Source organism: Coenobita brevimanus, chromosome 57 (assembly GCF_032717465.1).
Source record: "Coenobita brevimanus isolate Jiangsu-jjx chromosome 57, ASM3271746v2, whole genome shotgun sequence".
Classification (NCBI taxonomy): domain Eukaryota; kingdom Metazoa; phylum Arthropoda; class Malacostraca; order Decapoda; family Coenobitidae; genus Coenobita; species Coenobita brevimanus.
The window spans coordinates 2,421,690-2,440,822 of NC_137010.1; the positions used below are offsets into that span (position 1 = coordinate 2,421,690).

General features: G+C 43.2%; 1 protein-coding gene across 1 annotated transcript in view; it reads right to left on the reverse strand.

Annotated features, from left to right (window-relative positions):
- Positions 1-14,348, reverse strand: part of LOC145402058 (glutathione S-transferase 1-1-like) — a 138,085-nt gene extending 123,737 nt beyond the window's left edge. The window contains exon 1 of the mRNA XM_080274158.1: positions 14,260-14,348. The gene's annotated coding sequence lies outside the window, so the exon portion shown is untranslated. The remainder of the gene's footprint in view (positions 1-14,259) is intronic.
- Between the last annotated feature and the right edge of the window lie 4,785 nt (positions 14,349-19,133).

The following is a 19,133-nucleotide window of genomic DNA, read 5'->3' on the forward strand; positions in this document are numbered from 1 at the left end:
TCTTCCCTCCCACCCTCTCTCCTCCTTTTCCCTCACCTACCTCTCCTCTCCTCCCTCTCCCTCTCTCCATCCTTCACCTTCGCTGTTCCTGTATTATTATTATAATTATTTTTTTACAATAAACAACATATACTCTGTCTCTTCATTCATGGTATCTCCTAGGCATGGATCGTAAGCCCTTTTGAAGTATGACTTGTCCTTGTAATTCCTTGAACTACCGGCATTACTTTGCTCTCCCTCCCTCCCATTTCTCCACCACCTCCATCCTCCTCTCTTCTTTCTCTTCCTTCCTTCATCCTCCTATTCTTTTCCTTCTACTCCTCCTCCTTTCTCTTCCTTCTACTCCTCCTCCTCCTCCTATCCTTTTCCTTCTACTCCTCCTCTTATTCTTTTCCTTCTACCCCTCCTCTTCCTCTTATTCTTTTCATTCTACTCCCCCTCTTCCTATGTTTCTACTCCTCCTCCTCCTATTCTTTCTACTCATCCTCCTCCTCCTTCTCCCTCCATTCCAAGAAGTAACTGAGGATTTATCACCCGAAATTTAACATATAATGGTCTGGAAATAATTCTACCAGTTCAGAGGCGCCTTGTCCGACCACTTATAGAATACGACGTCCAGTTTTGGTATTCACATAAATGGAAGCATGTTATCAAACGCCATGATGAAGGGTGTCACTTAAATCAATCAATCTCTCTCTCTCTCTCTCTCTCTCTCTCTCGTTACGTGTAAGTGGACTCATTACGTGTTGTACTGTAACGTAACACTACCCTCCTCACCCCTACACACACGCGTTCTCTCTCTCTCTCTCTCACGAATAAAGCCATAAATTCGACACTACTCACAAGGTGCACACAGCACTGCGTTGAATTACTGCACCGGAAGAATTGACAGCGTGACTCACCTGGAAAATAAAAAATAAAAGTAATCATTAACACTTGGTATATGTCTCAGAAAAATAAATAAATAAATAAATAAACAACAATAATAATAAAGGTACCATACTCTCTTCACCTTAACTTGGCGTAAAACTGCCATCTCTATACCCAGGGCGAAACTGTAACAAGAGATGAACATTACAGTGCTAGTCACGAAGAAGAGCAATGGACAGAATGCAAAGTCAAGTCATTATCCTTTTCTGCCACTGAGCTACGTGAAATAAGCTGCAAAGGGACGAAAATCTGGGCCAATTAAAGTGAAAGAACTACACTAAATTGAAAAGATTATAACATTTTTGAACATTTGAATGAACATATCTGAACACCTAAATGAACATACTTTCTGAACACTTACATGAACACCTGAATGAACACTTTCTGAACACCTAAATGAACACTTTCTGAACACCTAAATGAATACTTTCTGAACACCCCCAATGAACACTTTCTGAACACCTATATGAACACTTTCTGAACACCCAAATGAACATACTTTTTGAACACCTAAATGAACACACTTTCTGAACACCTAAATGAACACACTTTCTGAACACCTAAATGAACACACTTTCTGAACACCTAAATGAACACACTTTCTGAACACCTAAATGAACACTTTCTGAGCACTAAATGAACACGATGAACATATCTGGGTTGGCAGGGGATACAGAAAGGGCTTAAGCCACTGTAGTGTTGGGTTACGTATGATTTAGAGGGGTCGTTAGCTCTCTCTCTCTCTCTCGTGTCGTATAAGTGGACTCATGTTGTACTGTAACGAAACACTACCTCTCTCTCTCTCTCTCATGCATACACATACACAAAGATACATAATACACATAAGGCAATATGATCTTGTCCCGGATGTGTGTGTGTGTGTGTGTGTGTGTGTGTGTGTGTGTGTGTGTGTGTGAGAGAGAGAGAGAGATCGTAATCTTGCTTTCATTTACTGGATTTGAGCTAACCTTGTGTTGTCCTGTCTCCCTATCTACACATATCCAGTGTGTGTGTGTGTGTGTGTGTGTGTGTGTGTGTGTGTGTGTGTGTGTGTGTGTGTGTGTGTATGTGTGTGTGTGTGTGTGTGTGTGTGTGTTAATGGTGGAAGGTATGAAATATGTAAGGGGAGGGGGTGCGGTAAGGGGGAATGGGAGGGGAGGGAAGGGGAGGGGAGGGGAGGGTGAAAAAAGGGGTGAGGGATGAGGGATGGAAGAAATGAGGAAGGGGAGGGGAGGGGAGGGGAGGGGAGGGTGAAAAGAGGGGTGAGGGGTGAGGGATGGATGGAGGGATGGCAGAAATGAGGAAGGGGAGGGGAGGGGAGGGGAGGGGAAGGGGAAGGGGGAGCGGAGGGTGAAAAGAGGGGTGAGGGATGAGGGATGGATGAAGGGATGGCAGAAATGAGGAAGGGGAGGGGAGGGGAAGGGGAAGAAAGTGTTAAGGGATGAGAACAGATGGAGGGAGGACAGTGATGAGGTAGGGGAGAGGAGGGGAGGGGGGAAAGGGAAGGTGAGGAAGGGGAGTTTGGATGGAAGGAAGGGGAAGAGGAAAGGAGGTGAGAAGAAGAACTGAGATAGATAGATAGATAGATAGATAGATAGATAGAGAGAGAGAGAGAATGAAGGGTGGGCAGGAATGGGAAGAAGGAAGGTGGAAGGTGATGGAAAGGAGGGAAGAGTGCGACGAAGAGCTGAAGGAAGGAAGGCAGGGGAAGGAAGGAAGGAAAAAGAGAAGAAAGAGATGAGAAATGGAGGGAGGGAGGAGGAGGAGGGGTGAGAGAGGGGGGAGGGGAGGGCAGGAGAAGAGGTGAGGGAGGTGGAGGGGGAGGTGGAGGGGGAGGTGGAAGAGGGATGAGAGATGAGGGATAGATGAAGAGATGACATAAATATGGGAGGGGAGGGGAGGGGAGAGGGGGAAGGGGAGGGGGAGATGAAGGAGCGAAATAAGGAAACAGTGGAGGAAAGGAAGGTGTAAGACAAAATGGGGGAGAAGGAGAGAAGCAGGGAGAGCAGAAGGAAGAAGAAAATGATGGAGGCTGAGGAAAAGTAGGAGGGAGGGGAGAGAGGGAGAGAGGGAGGGAGAGAGAGAGAGAGAGAGAGAGAGAGAGAGAGAGAGAGATGAGTGGGAAGAGAGAAGAAAGGTAGAGGGGAGGGGAGGAGTGGGGAAGGGGGAAGGGGAAAAGGAGGGGAGAAAATGGGAGAAGAATGAATTTGGGGAGAACATACAAGATGGTAGGAGGGGTGAAGAGGCGAGACGAGTGAAAATGGAGTAGGAAAGGAGGAGGGAAGGAAGGAAAATGGGGGGAAGGCAGGAATGAGGAGGGGAGAGGAGGTAATGCTGGAGAGGAGAAAAGATAGTGATGTGGGAGAGAGGAGAGGGAAGGGAGAAAATGAGAAGACTAACAGGGAGGGAAGGATGAGAGGAAGGAAAGGGGAGGAAGGAAAGGGGAGGAAGGGAAGGGAGAAAAGGTACAGGGAGAAGGGGAGAGAAGGGAAGGGAGGAATGTGAAGGAAAGACAGGGTAGTGTTTGGAAGGGGAGAGGAGGTATGGGTGTTATGGGGGACGGGAAGGAGTGAACGGGAGGAGGGGGGTGGTGAAGAAGGGAACGGGAATGCAGGAGGAGGGAGGGCATTACAAAGCGAGGAAAGGTAAGGGAGGGGGACAGGGGGGAAAGGGAGTGGTGCTGGGGGGTGGCGAAGGGTTGAGGCAGTGCTGTGGGGGAGGGGGAATGGAGGGGGAGAGGGAGGGAAAGGGGAGAGGGGAGGTAGAGCATCTAATGTGAAGTGTGACCTTGCCCAGCCTTGTCTTGCTCGTGGTCATACTACCTCCACCACAACTATTACTATTACCAGTATTACTATTGTTACTACTACTCATACCACATCTTAGCATTAAAACCTGGGCTAATATTAATATTATTATTATTATTACCACGGCAACCTCTCCCTCTCTAAATATTTAAAGCCTATACTGCTGCTGCTTCTACTACTACTACTACTACTAATAATAATAATAATAACAACAACTCCATACAGTACGGTACATAACATCGAAAGACATTACAACCTAAACCTTTGACTTATCTAAACATCTGAACTGGTAGTAAAATATATATATATATATATATATATATATATATAATACAAAAATTTGCCTAATAAAAGGACTGAGCCGAAAACGAGAAAGTTGTTAAGTTGATTATGTGGTTTCCAATTAGGCCTACTGGTTTCTGATTTCTGAAAACTATTCTATGTAATGTTAAAGTAAAGGGAGGTCCACTGGGAAATCGTGTGTGTGTGTGTGTGTGTGTGTGTGTGTGTTAGAGAGAGAGAGAGAGAGAGAGAGAGAGAGAGAGAGACTTAGCAACAATATTTTTCAATAAGTACCGGGTACATTAATTCCGAGCATAGCCTCTCTCTCAAAAAAAAAGAAAAAAAAAAGCTAGAAACAATGAGAGAGAGAGAGAGAGAGAGAGAGAGAGAGAGTCACCACAGGTCAGCTGAGTCATTGTTGACTTAACAATCCTTCTGTTCTCTTTCTTTCCTACCTTCCTTCACTCCTTCTTTCACTTTCACTCCTTTCCTTCATCCCTTGTACATCCCCTTCTTCATTCCTACATCCCTTCCGTTATTCATTCATGCATTCACTGCCTTATTTCCTTCCTTCACTCATGCATTCACTGTCTTCTTTCCTTCTTTCACTCATGCATTCACTGCCTTATTTCCTTCCTTCACTCATGCATTCACTGCCTTATTTCCTTCTTTCACTCATGCATTCACTGCCTTCTTTCCTTCTTTCACTCATGCATTCACTGCCTTATTTCCTTCCTTCACTCATGCATTCACTGTCTTATTTCCTTCATTCACTCATGCATTCACTGCCTTCTTTCACTTTTATCAGTCCTCGTCCTTACTTCACCCCCTTCATTTTCCCTCCCGTTCTTCACTCCTTCCTTCCTTTGGACTTTCCTTCATTCCTTCTTATCCCCCTTTCATTACGCCTTCGTCCTTTCTTCATCCTTTTTAGCTTTCCTTTTTCATGCCTACCTTCTCCCCTTCCTTCCTTGTGTTTTCTTTCCTTCAGTTTTTCTTTTACTCCTCAGTTCTTCCTTCAGATCTTTTATTTCTCTCATTATTTTTCCCTTCTTGACTCCCATATTCCTTCCTTCCATCCCTCCTTCACTCTTTCATTCATCTTTCTTCACTTTCACTCCTCCCACGTCCTTCCTTCACCCTTATGTCTTTCCCTTGTTCCTTCACTCCTACATTCCTTCCTTCCATCCCTTCTTCACTCCTACATTCCTTCCTTTTCTTCCTTCTACCCCTCCTTCACTTTCATTCCTTCTTTCACTCCTCCCTCGTCCTTCCTTTCCCCCTTTATTCCTCTTTTTTCTTTATTCCTTCCTTCTTTCAGTATATCTTTCCTTCACTCCTTCCTTCTTTCAGTATATCTTTCCTTCACTCCTTCCTTCTTTCAGTATATCTTTCCTTCACTCCTTCCTTCTTTCAGTATATCTTTCCTTCACTCCTTCCTTCTTTCAGTATATCTTTCCTTCACTCCTTCCTTCTTTCAGTATATCTTTCCTTCACTCCTTCCTTCTTTCAGTATATCTTTCCTTCACTCCTTCAATTTTCTACCACATACGGGGGCACACTGCCATTTTAAATCAACACCTATACAATAACGTCACTTCCAAATTTTATTCTTTTAGTTCTCACAGTGAATAGTGAGGACAAGTAAAAAATAAGCAAATAATAAAGGAGAGGTAAAAATGAAAACAACAAATAAAAATGAATAAAATATGCTATAATGGAAAAAAGTATGAGTACAAACAGGTAAAAAATAAGCAAAATAAAGGAAAGGTAAAAATGAATCCGAGAATAAAAACGAATAACGTACGCTACAATGGAAAAAAAAAAATGTATAAATATAAACCAGGTGACTGAAAAATAAAATTAATAAGAACCATGAAAAATGAATAAACAAAAAATAATAAATACAAGACAACCAACTAAAAAATTAAAACTAAGGGACTAAATAAACCAACAACTACGGTACCAATAAAATAAATAAATAAATAGGAACAAGAACTATTACCTAAATTGGGTGAATTGGTCAACCTCACGCCCCCCTGTGATCCCCCCCCCCTTTTTCATAAACAAAGAAGGAAAAACAAATTAAACATAAAATACTCCATACACCAGATTACAGGTGTCCTCCATTCAAAAACTCTTGTAACAGCTGGACTTAAAACTATTCCGCCAACACAGACAGACTGACACTGGAAGATGGACACACAGACACAGGAAGGCAGACACACAGGCAGACAGGAAGGCAGGTCGAAACAGACACAGGCGCATGAAGGTAGGAAGATAGACAGAGAAGCAGACTAAGTAGTTACGTATACATACAGGGAGGCAGGTTGAAACAGACAGACAGGCACAGGAAGGTCAGAAGACAGACAGACACAAGCAGATGGGCATACAGACAGGAAGGCAGGTCGAGACAGTCAAGCACAGGAAGGAAGATAAACAGAAACAGGCAGACAGACACTGACAGGTATACACACAGGAAGGTAGGAAGACAGACAGGCAAACAGACACTAGCAGATAGGTATACAAACATGAACGCAGGTCGAAAGGTAGACTGAGACACAGGAATGTAGGCAGACATACAGACAAACGCAGGCAGGAAGACAGACAGCAGGCAGGAAGACAGACACAGCTGGACAGACAGGTAGGCAAACAGGCGAACAAACACAAAACCTAGCATACAGACAAGCAAACCGACAATGTAATCCCAAAGTTAGCATAAAAGAACTAAAGTCAACAAGAAGTGCTATGGGGAGGATGTAGTGCCACTGTATTGTCTTTTTCTGCCACTGTGCTACGGGAAATATGCTGCAAGAGAACGAAAATCTGGGCCAAGTTAAGGTGAAAGGAGTGTTGTGAGAGCGAAGATCCTCCCCCCCCAAGAATACCTGTGTTGGCTACCTCATTAACATTTCCTATTACCTGCATCCGTAGTATTCAACTAAAATTCTTATATACCTACTTACCAATCGAATATGGTGAGAGAGAGAGAGAGAGAGAGAGAGAGAGAGAGAGAGAGAGAGAGAGAGAGAGAGAGAGACGGGAGGGGAGGGAGGCGATTCCGGAAGTAAAGGAATGAAGGTGGGATGGAAGGTGGGAAAGTGAGGGAGAGAGGGAGAGACGTGAAGTAAAAAGGAAACAAAGACGAGGAAGGTTTTAAACGAAGGAAGGAAGGAGCCTAGGAGTATGGAAAGAAGAAAGAACGGAAGGGAGGAAGGAGAGTAGTAGTAAGGAAGAAAGGAAAGAAGGAATAAACGAAGGGAGAATAGAAAGGAATGAAGGATGGAAAGATGGAGTATATGAAGGAAGGACGGCAAGGACTAAATGAAGGAAGGATGGAAAGATGGAATGGAGGAAGGAGGGGATGGGAGAACAGGGAGGAGGAGTAACAGAAAGATTTGCATATTCAGCGAAGGTAATGAACAGTACAACACCCACACCCACAGGCTAGACACACACACACACATACACATTACCCATACCCACACCCACAAACCCATACACATACCTACACCCATAACCACACACACCCACACCCACACACCCATACACGTACACATAACCCATACGCATACCTACACCCACAAACCCATACACATACCTACACCCACACCCACACATTACCTATACATACACCCATTCATACACATGTACGTACCTGCACCCACACATACACCTACACCCATACATGCAAACATCCATACACACATACAAACCCACACCCACATCTACACCCAGACCCACATCCATAACTACCCATACTCACATACATACATCCATACACCCACCCGTACACCCACAACCACACAAATCCTCTCCCATACACACCCACACCCATACCCGTACCAGCTAACACCAACCCATCCACACCCACGCCAAATCTACACCCGGAAGTGGCCTCAGACGCTAATTTATCTCCCCGCTAAATCTTGCAACCCATCAAAACGCCAACGGAACTAAAATTCGCTAATCTCCCCGGGAACTTCGCCAAAATAAACACCTGCCAAAGTTTGCAAGGTCGACAGATATTAGGGGTAAATTTGGCGATTTTTTACAGACTCCTGCCTAGCTCTAAATCATATAAAGGAGAGAGAGAGAGAGAGAGGGAATACCCATGACAAACTATCTAAATGTCTATCTACTTTCAATGCACCTGTTTATCTTTATTCATCTATCACATGTATCCCGTGTCTCGTACTATATGCCTATTAATCTATCCATCTTTCCACCCTCGATCAGTGCCTCAAAGAACTCGTATATCTATCTGTCCATCCATCATCTATCACCAGATGCACATTCATCTACTCTCCTACCAATCCATCTATCTACCTATCTCCATTTTACCAGCGAGAGAGAGAGAGAGGGGGGGGGGAATCTCGACCAAGGTGAACGAACTAGAGCAATATAAACACAATCTTGGAAGGCTTTCACTCGTTCCCCGAAAGGAGCAAGGTGTACCAGGTAAGTAAACACATCAGACAGCCGGAAATTTGTTGGTAAGAGAGAGAGAGAGAGAGAGAGAGAGAGAGAGAGAGAGAGTGTGTGTGTGTGTGTGTGTGTGTGTGTGTGTGTGTGTGTGTGTGTGTGTGTGTGTGACGAAACTGTAAATACATCAGTCTACGAGGAACAACTTTGCAATCAGTCAAACAATCACAGTTGTTCTTACCTCCCTTGCATGCACAATTTTACTAGACAGACATAGATAGATAGACAGACAGACAGACAGATAGACAGATAGATAGATGGATGGATGGATGGAGATATACAGCTACAGATATGCAGTATATACGGTGTGTAGAGAGAGAGAGAGAGAGATCTGAAACTGTGCTGGAGAACGTGAATCATTTATACACAAACTTTCAACTATAGTTCTCGTCTCTCTCTCTCTCTCTCTCTCTCTCTCTCACACACACACACACACACACACACACACACACACTCCTGAACCAATCCACGCTAACAAACATTCTAATCACTATCAACAAACAACACATCACCATTTGCATGCATCTTAATCATATCTAAAATGTACAGAATTAACTTAGTGCGGACCCTTCATCTTTTTTTTTTTTTTTTGGGGGGGAGGAGGAGGGAACTGGACAAATCGATGAAAAGAAGTTCATTACCTATCCCTTTGCAAGCTAAATGGAATCGTCTGGCGGTAACAATAATATAATAATAATAATAATAATAATAATAATAATAATAATAATAATAATAATAATAATACCCTCTAATAATAATAATAACAAATATAATAATAACAATAATTAATCTATCTACAGCCTCACGCCTCAATCCCGAAAGGGGGTGGCCACAAACAAATCGCCTCCACGTCAACCTGTCCCTCACCATCACGCTACCCTTTCCCCAACTCACCCCCCCCCACCACCACTGGACAAACGCCGTGGTATTGCCAGTTTTTCCATTATACAAAAGGAATGATAAACCGTCTTTGTCAACTAAACCTTTACTAAGTCGCATGCCTCTGAGATACCGTAAAACACCTGATTATAAATTGTAAGTAAAATCCATTAAATATGTAAATCACACACACGTAAGATTATTGTAAGCTGTCAACACTCCAGACGTAAGCAGGTGGTTCCTCTGCTACTTCTGATAACATTTTTATTTTTATTTTTCATTATACGTAATCCACGGGGATACTTGAGGTTTCACAATAGGCAAAATGTTAGAGAGACGGAGAGAGAGAGACAGAGAGATTCAGTGTCTTAAATTTGCTACTTTTGGTCAGGCTCTTCCAACTCTATTATGCTCTCATCCCTTCATATTTACAATGGTCAACCTTGCCAGCCCTTCAAGCGTTTTTTTTTTTCTTGTTGCTCCCAGAGGATTTATTCAGCTAGGGAGAGTTTCTTGGTAGTGATGGGATTAATGGCTGATTTATCTAACCCCTCCAGTTCGAAAAATCTCTCCAAACACTAAATGGAAATCACAAAACTAATGAAAAATACACCACCAGACTGAAGGGGTTGTTTTCCTCCGTCTGCCTCCCTTCTACCTATGATCTCCAATTTATTTATTTATTAACTTCCAATTGGCTATTAAGAGAATCTGTTATCATTCTGGCTTCCTTTTCTTTGACTTCATTTACCAGGTACCTACAGTCAGTGAGTTTTGTCTTTTTCTTTTCTTTCTGAAGCTAGAGAGAGAGAGAGAGAGAGAGCATACATGAAGCAGTGCAGGTGATACATTTTCTCACTGACTGACAACCTCTCTATCACCACCACAACCAACACCACCCTTTCTACCTGTCTTATCTCTAACTACAAAAATCACCCTTGTTCTCACCCTGCTCTGCCTATCTCCCTTATCTCTAGCCACAGATAACCCTTGTCTCCCTTCCCAACCCCCACACAATCTCAAAATGCTAATAATGTTTGGTTTTATGCAGCTCTTATCACAGGCAGATAAAAGGTATGATGGTTGCAGCGTCTCTTAGCACTTGAGAGCGATGGGTGGGTGGATGGAAATAGTAGTGAGTTTGTGTGTGTATAGATTGGAGAGAGAGAGAGAGAGAGAGAGAGAGAGAGAGAGAGAGAGAGAGAGAGAGAGAGAGAGAATGGCAGTTCTGGGACAATGTACAAATGCACACTTGTTTCAGGAAAAGATGTAGTATTTGGACATCAGGTGGTACTGTTTAGTTTATGTGTCGATTTTGGTGATAGTTTGGATGATATTCTGGGTATGGTCACACACACACACACACACACACACACACACACACACACAATCACCTCTTTTTAGGACACACACACAATCACCTCTTTTGGGGACATAACTTCACTGGATATCACACACACACACACACACACACACACACACACACACACACACACACACTTCAACAGCACAAAAGAACACCTCCAACATGAGAAAAGAAATCCGTAAAAACAAGAGAGGGATGGAGGAGGAGGAGGAGGACGCGACGCCATTACAACATTGGCGCCAAAACTGTCCAATCAACCACAAACAAGGGAGACAATCAACCACAAACAAGACAATCAACTACAAACAAAGAAGACAACCACAAACAAGGAAGACAATCAACCACAAACAAGGAAGACAATCAACCACAACCAAGGAAGACAACCACAAACAAGACAATCAACCACAAACAAGGAAGACAATCAACCACAACCAAGGAAGACAATCAACCACAAACAAGGTATAGTCAATTTATTTTCATCTGACGGAACTGGACCACTATCACAACCTGTACAGTATTATTAAGTATTGGACGCATGAAATTCGACGAGGCTATAAGTTATGACGGTAGGGTGCGTCTCCTTGGTTACTAGTCAAATCAAACCCTCGAAACCGACTACGCTTGGCCATCATCTGAGCTGTATCGAGGTCTCACTATTTACTTCTCTGTACTGATTTATTTCCGCGCTTGAGGGACGCCTTCACGTGGTGGCACCGATCTGACCACGCGGCTCGAATGACCTGCTACACACACGTCCTTAACCTCCCTCCCTATCCCCCCAAAAAAGACGGTGGACTGCAGAAAAGGGGCAAATTCAGCCTGCACTCCACTGGGATCACGTTTCAGATGAATTTGGGCCTACTGCTGTTACTACTAATACAAATACTGCTACTACTACTACTATTACTACTACCGGTAAACAATCCTCCGGCCTGAAATGCAGCTTTTAATCATCGTTTCCTATTGCAATTGGCTATACTACGCCCGAGTGGTTAAAGCAGTGATTAGGATATGATGATTGCCAGGTGCAAATCCCAGTATGCCAATCATAGGAGGGTACTGCGTAGATTTGGGATATACATTTTTGAGTGGTGTAAATGACGTGATTAATAATACTAACAATAAAAGCAGTAGTGGTAGTATAACTGAAATAGTAGTAGTGGTAGTAGTACTAGTAATATTGGTAGTAGTACATTTCCAATAAAAGTAGGAGCAGCAATAGTACTGATGTAATGGTAGTAGTTGCAGTAGTACCGTAGTTGCAGTAGTAATAGTAGTATAGTAGTAGTGGAATTACAATAAAATCAGTAGCAGCAGCATAACTATAATAATAGTAGTAGTAAAATTACATCAAAGTAGTAGAAGTTGTAGCCATCCCGTTAATACACAGTAATGACTAAAAATAATAAAAGTACTAGTAATAATAATAAAAATAATAATAATAATAATATACACAACATACCCATCCCGTTAACAACACAATACCACAATGATATTCTCCATTACAAGAACTGCCTCTGACCTCTAACACCGTAGTCTTTAAAGGCAATTAGTGTTCAATCATTACACAATATGATCGAATTTTGATTTTTGGCTCTTTCGATTTTTTTTTTTTTTGGGGGGGGGAATTATAACATTTTTGGGGGTTCCAGCCCTTAGTAAGAATTTAGGATGATACTGATATAAATCTTTAAATTTTATCACTACGACACTGATGTTTATGATATAGGATTGTTAGAGAAAGAGAGAGAGAAAAAAATTATCTATGGAATTATCAAGAGGTGGAAGACACAATTATCTAAGGAATTATATCGGGGAGAGAGAGAGAGAAACCCCTCAACTTTTACAATACACAGTAATAGCAAAAATACACACGAGAAAATACAATAATCATCACCATCATCAAGTACATACAAACAGAAAAACAAGCAAGCAAAAGCAAAGCAAAACAAACAAGCAAACACCTCCATCGTCCCTTCTCGGCTACATACCACACTCGGCGAACGAAGCATTGCCGAAAAACACCTGTTGCGCCGAACGATACAATTTGGGGGGACATTCTTCAACAATTTTCTCATAATGTTTCACTCACACGTGTTATGGAAAAGGAGAGGAAACAGCATCCGGTCAGTTGTGGTGATTGTGGTGGTGGTAGGTGACAGGTGGTGGTGGTTGTGGTAGTGTGGAAAGTGGTAAAGGTGTGGCAGATGGTGGCTGTGGTATTACTGGTGGTGTGGTATTACTGGTGCTGTGGTGTTAATGGTGGTTGTGGTATTACTGGTGTTGTGGTAGATGTGGTGTTAATGGTGGCTGTGGTAGCTGTGGAGTTTATGGTTGTGGTAGATGTATTAATGGTGGTTGTAATTATGGTAGGTCCCGCTTGATCGTGGTAGTTGTGGTTTATTGTTAGCAGTGGCAGTGAGGTACTGATAGCCTAACCCTTAATGTGGAAATGGTGGTAGTTGTGGTGGTCATGTGACTAGTAGTTGTGGTAGTTATGGCGGATTGTGGTAGTTGTCGTGAGTGTGATATTTGTGTGGTAGGTGGCTGACTGGTTGTTGTGGTGATTGTGGTTGTAGTGGTGACTGTGGTGGAAGTTTTGATAGTAGTTGTGGTCGGGTAATTATCCATGCAGTTGCTGTGGTATGTGTGGTAGTGGTAGCAGTAGTTGGTGTGTAGTTATGATGGTCGTGGCAGATGTGGTAGTCATTACGGTAGTGGTAAGCATGGTAGTTATGGTAGCAGTTGAGTAATAGGTAGTCGCGATGGCTGTGGTAGCTGTGAAGGTGGTAGTTAAGGTAGCTGTTGTGGTAGTTTTGACTGTTAACTAGGGGTATAGTGGTAGCTGACGTCATAAATTAGGGATGGTGGTAGTTGCAAAGGTCATTGTTACCGTTGAATGGTATGTGGTTGAAATTGTGGCAAGGGAATAGTGGCTGCGTAATGTTGGTAGTTATTACGAGAGAGAGAGAGAGAGAGAGAGAGAGAGAGAGAATCTATCATTTAAGAGAATGGTATAGTGCAAATGAGAGAGAGAGAGAGAGAGAGAGAGAGAGAGAATCTATCATTTAAGAGAATGGTATGATGCAAATGAGAGAGAGAGAGAGAGAGAGAATAATTTAAATTTAGAATGGAAGTACGAGAAATAGAGAGAGAGAGAGAGAGAGAGAGAGAATAATTTAAATTTAGAATGGAAGTACGAGAAAGAGAGAGAGAGAGAGAGAGAGAGAATAATTTAAATTTAGAATGGAAGTACGAGAAATAGAGAGAGAGAGAGAGAGAGAGAGAGAGAGAGAGAGAGAGAGAGAATCATTTAAATTTAGAATGGCAGTACGAGAAAGAGAGAGAGACCGCATCCATTCCAAATCTGAGACCGGCCGTTTGAAGCAGTGAAACAAACGAAATCAACCAAATTCACAAAACGAACAAACGCACGAATAAGAAAACACACGAAACGAAACTAGGGAAAAAGAAACATAATATAATACGAAATAAAACAAGAAAACATACCTTGAGAGAGAGGAAACTAAGAAAGGACTGGAGCGCTCTCTGGAAACGTGCAGTTAAGCCGAGCGACGTCCTCCCCCTTCGAAGTCCTACCGCACACTGACGGACCTCCCCCTCTCCTCTCCTCTCCTCTCCCCAGTACCCAGACCACCTCCCTACCTCCCCACCATCTCCTCCTCCTTTCCCTCCCTCTCTCTCTCTCTCTCTCTCTCTCTCTCTCATGAATGTACACAGAACTGAACAAATGTACACACACGATTTGAAAGACACGAACGAGGCTTGCTTACGTACACACGAAACTAGAGCACGCACACGGAGAATACGTACATGAATACATAGGCCTACATATGACCGCAAACATCTGAATAAATGTACACACAAATTGAGAGAAATAAACGGGGCCAAGGTTCACACAAGCACGGTACACACACAAACGCACATGAAAATACACACACACACAAATACACATGCCGATGTCCTACACAATTACACAGAAGACATAAGTACACACAACTAGGACACGTACATAAAAAAACGCACACAAAACCGAACACGATTATTTTGAAAACGCTTTACATATAACTAATTAATTCTTGGTTAAATAATGGTGTGTGCGTTTACGGTAGGTCATGTGTACGTAAGACAAATACACAAAGTTCACTGGACTTCACATACACAAAGAAAAATGCCACACAACCATACGCACATACCTACACGTACCCTACATACAGTATACAGGGTGCATACATAGACAGACGCACACACACGTACAAAAACTTACAGAGAATAACACACATGAACGTCAATGAACTTCGACATGTACAGAAACTTAAGTTCGTGCACACATACATGTACACACACAAAAGCACACATGCCAGTGCTCTCGAACACAAAGAATTGTCGCACACAAACGTACACACACGCACACTTTATCACACTTAGAATCACTTGCACATGGTAAGAAACGTACATAGTGTAGGTACTGTAGTCTACGTACATGGAAATACAGATACCTATAAACGCACACACGAAGTATAATCAAATACCTACACAAAAAATATAAAGAAACGCACATACACAACGCAGGTACACACAAACGAACACCTGCGAAATATCACTTAGATAAAAGCACTGCAGGTACACACACACACACACACACACACACACACACACACACTGCATCTTCAACGTGCTTTGTCATTGTCCATTGAGAGAGGGAGGGAGGGAGTGGGAGGGAAGGGAAGGAGAAGGGAGGAAGGAAGGTAGTGAAGGAAGATGGAAAGGGAATGAAGGAACCTGTGTGTGTGTGTGTGTGTGTGTGTGTGTGTGTGTGTGTGTGTGTGTGTGTGTGTGTGTGAGAGAGAGAGAGAGAGAGAGAGAGAGAGGTAAGAAAAATGTGGGAGAGGTCAGGGAAGAAAGAGAAAGGGAGGAGGAGGAGGAGGAGGAGGAGGAGAGGAGGAGGAGGAGGAGGCGGAGGAGGAGGAGGAGGAGGAGAGAAAATACGTGGGATGGTGGGAATGATGGAGGGAGGAGGGGAAGGATGGAGAGAAGGGTGGAGGGATGGAGAAAAAGAGGGAAAGACGGAGAGCAGGATGGAGGGATGGAAAGAAGGATGGAACACGTGTCTCTCTCACTCCCTCCCTCTTCACTCCACCATGACGTAATCAGCATTCTCAGCCTCACTCACACGCACACGCACGCACACGTACACACACACACTGCCTTACACGGGGACACACGCACACAAGGCCTTTACATGGATACATCTACTTACATAGTTTTTCTAATACGGGTTCACACACACACACACACACACACACACACACACACACACACACACACACACACACACACACATATTCCCTTAGTAAAGCCTGGGTGTCTTTTGCGATGTGTAAGGAACGGTAAAACACACACGCACACAAACACAAACGTATACACAAACATGCATAAAGGAACACGAACACACAGATGCACACGCTTCTATGTATATCTTTATCGCACACACGTACACAAATTCCCAGATACACATGTTTATTCCCCTCACCTGTGCGAGCTCACATACATACATACACACACAGCCTAAAAGTACACATGCACTCATATACACACAAACCGCTTAACAAACACGCGAGCACAATAAACACCTAAACCTGTCCACACACACACACACACACACGGGTAGCACATAATTTAACACTTAGAGCAATAGAGCTTTCAGACATAACCACTTAGCACAAACAAGCAATTACCTAAACACACACACACGCACACACCGACACACACACACACACACACACACACACTAAACCTCACCTACCTCTCTCTCCCTCATCCCCCCTTCACTCCATCTGTATTTGTCTATGTATAACACACACACACACACACACACACACACACACACACACACATACACACACACACACACACACACACACACACTAAACCTCACTCACCCCTCCCTTCCTCCCTCGTGCCCCCTTCACTCTATGTACAGTATAATTATCAATGTATATATCTATAGTCAGAATCTGGTAGTGAAGGAAGGAGGGAAGGAGGGAAGAAGGAAGGAAGGAAAGGAAAAAGCGAGGAAGGAGGATGGGAGAAAGAAAAGGAGGAACGAAAGGAAAGAGCGAGGGAGGAGGACGGAAGGAAAGGAAAGGAGGAATGAAGAGAGGGAGGGAGGATGAGAAATGGAGAGAAGTAAAGAAGGATGGACGGAAGATATCGTAGTGAAGGCGTTCGCTTAGAGGGAAAACTACAGGGTAATCTTGAAACTGGTAAACAGACTTCACTGGACGAATAAAACTGCCTATCCATTTGTCTCTGTCCACACACACACACACACACACACACACACACACACACACACACACACACACACACACACACACGGCAGCACTTCATTATTTGACATTTACCATATTTTGACAACCACTTAGCACAAACATGCAATTACTTAAACACACACACACACACACACACACACACACACACACACACACACACACACGGCAGCATTATTTAACATTTACCATATTTTGACAACCACTTAGCACAGGCATGCAATTTCTTTCTCTCTCTCTCTCTCTCTCTCTCACACACACACACACACACACACACACACACACTAAATAATCAGACATCTTCAGTGGTGACCCTTTCACTCCCAGATGTTTCCCGTAAGCAAATAAATATATAAAATCGACAGTTGGCTGCTACGAAAACAATGTACCTCACTGTTGCTTAAATTTCCTTACTATTCTTTTTTTTTCGTCCTGTTTCATCCCATTTCCCGCAGTTCCGCGTCAGAAGTAGACGATACGACAGCCAAGCATCCCTAAACAGCACTTCTTCGTGACTAGCACGATATCCTAGCATTAATCTATTGCTAAAGCACAGCATATAAGATGGAAAGATGGCAATTTCATTTCTAAAGTGAGAAGCGCAGACGTCACTCAATTTGTCATTTCGGGGAACTATGGATTTTAATGACGAAAAAGTGTTCTGATGTTTTTTTGCTGTGATTGCCTTCAAACCTGTCGCAAATCACCCGTTGCCAAGTTTTGCCCCCCCCCCTTCTCTGACAATAACGGGGGACGTGGGGGGTATGGGGTTTTGCAAGGGGAAGCCGGTTCAAAAGGTAAATTGCCGAAAAAAATAATGGAAGATATATACAGATCGAATCACACACACACACACACACACACACACACACACACACACACACACACAAAAGACTGAAAACTTGTCCTACTTGGGGGCATCCCAGTCAATATTAACCATCTCATCGCATTCAGACCTAACCTTCAAAATGCAGAAATCGTATCTTACTTCTTGTTCTGCGACACAAATGAATGCAGATCAAATAAGCCGGAAAAATAAATTCTTGGCTGGTCCGCTACGCCCCAGACCTCCCCCCCCCCCCTCGGACATTTACACCTTCATCTCATTCAAACCTAACCTTCCGCAGAAATCGTACCTTCGGAAAGGTTGTCCAGCGGGCATTGCACCATAACCATTTTTCTATAATGACACGGTATTTCACGGTTAGGAAGTACACCGCTCTTGGTAACACTGTGATCTCTTGGTAAGTCAACGGCTGCATCGTCAACTTGGAAAAAATTAATCACAAACTCCCAGTAATTGTAAAAACAGACCAGACATTTCTGAACTGATTTCAAATAAAACTAAGCGTACAGATGTTGACAGCACACACAGAGCGCATACCTCCGCCAGTGCCACAGAAAAGGATCCGGATCAATGGAGATATTGTGTGGAATACATAGGGTCCGGATCCGCTCCCAAATTTTAGTCAATTGTTCCTTGACCCATGGCCCACTCTTCCACAAAATTCTACTGAAACTCATTGAGAACTTTCGGAGATGTGTGGGATACGTAGGATCCGAATCCGCCCCCAAATTTTATTGTTTCTTAGCCCATGGCATGGCCCCCCCTTCCAGAAAATTTCACTGAGAACGATTGGAGATATTGTGCGGGATATTCCGGATCCGGATCCCCCAACAAATTTAATCAATTCTTTCTTGGCCCACCTTTTCACAAAAATTCATTGAGAACTTTTAGAGGTATCGTGTGGACAACATAGCTGAATACGTAACCTCTTCGATCTTCGTTGGCTGAGGTAAGAGTACAGACGTGGCTTCTCAAGCATGTGACGTGCTACTTACGCTTACGTTTGTCACGTGACTCAAAAGTAGCAGTCTCACCAGCTTCCGTTTCAGTCGACGCACCACACCTTGTGCCCATCGCCGCTTCTTTTGACCCCCCTTCACAGGTGGAGATCGGCTTAAAGTTACGTACAGTACTGCGGTTCCTGTTCATTTGCAACTACTTTTATTGGGAAAAAAAAAAATGTT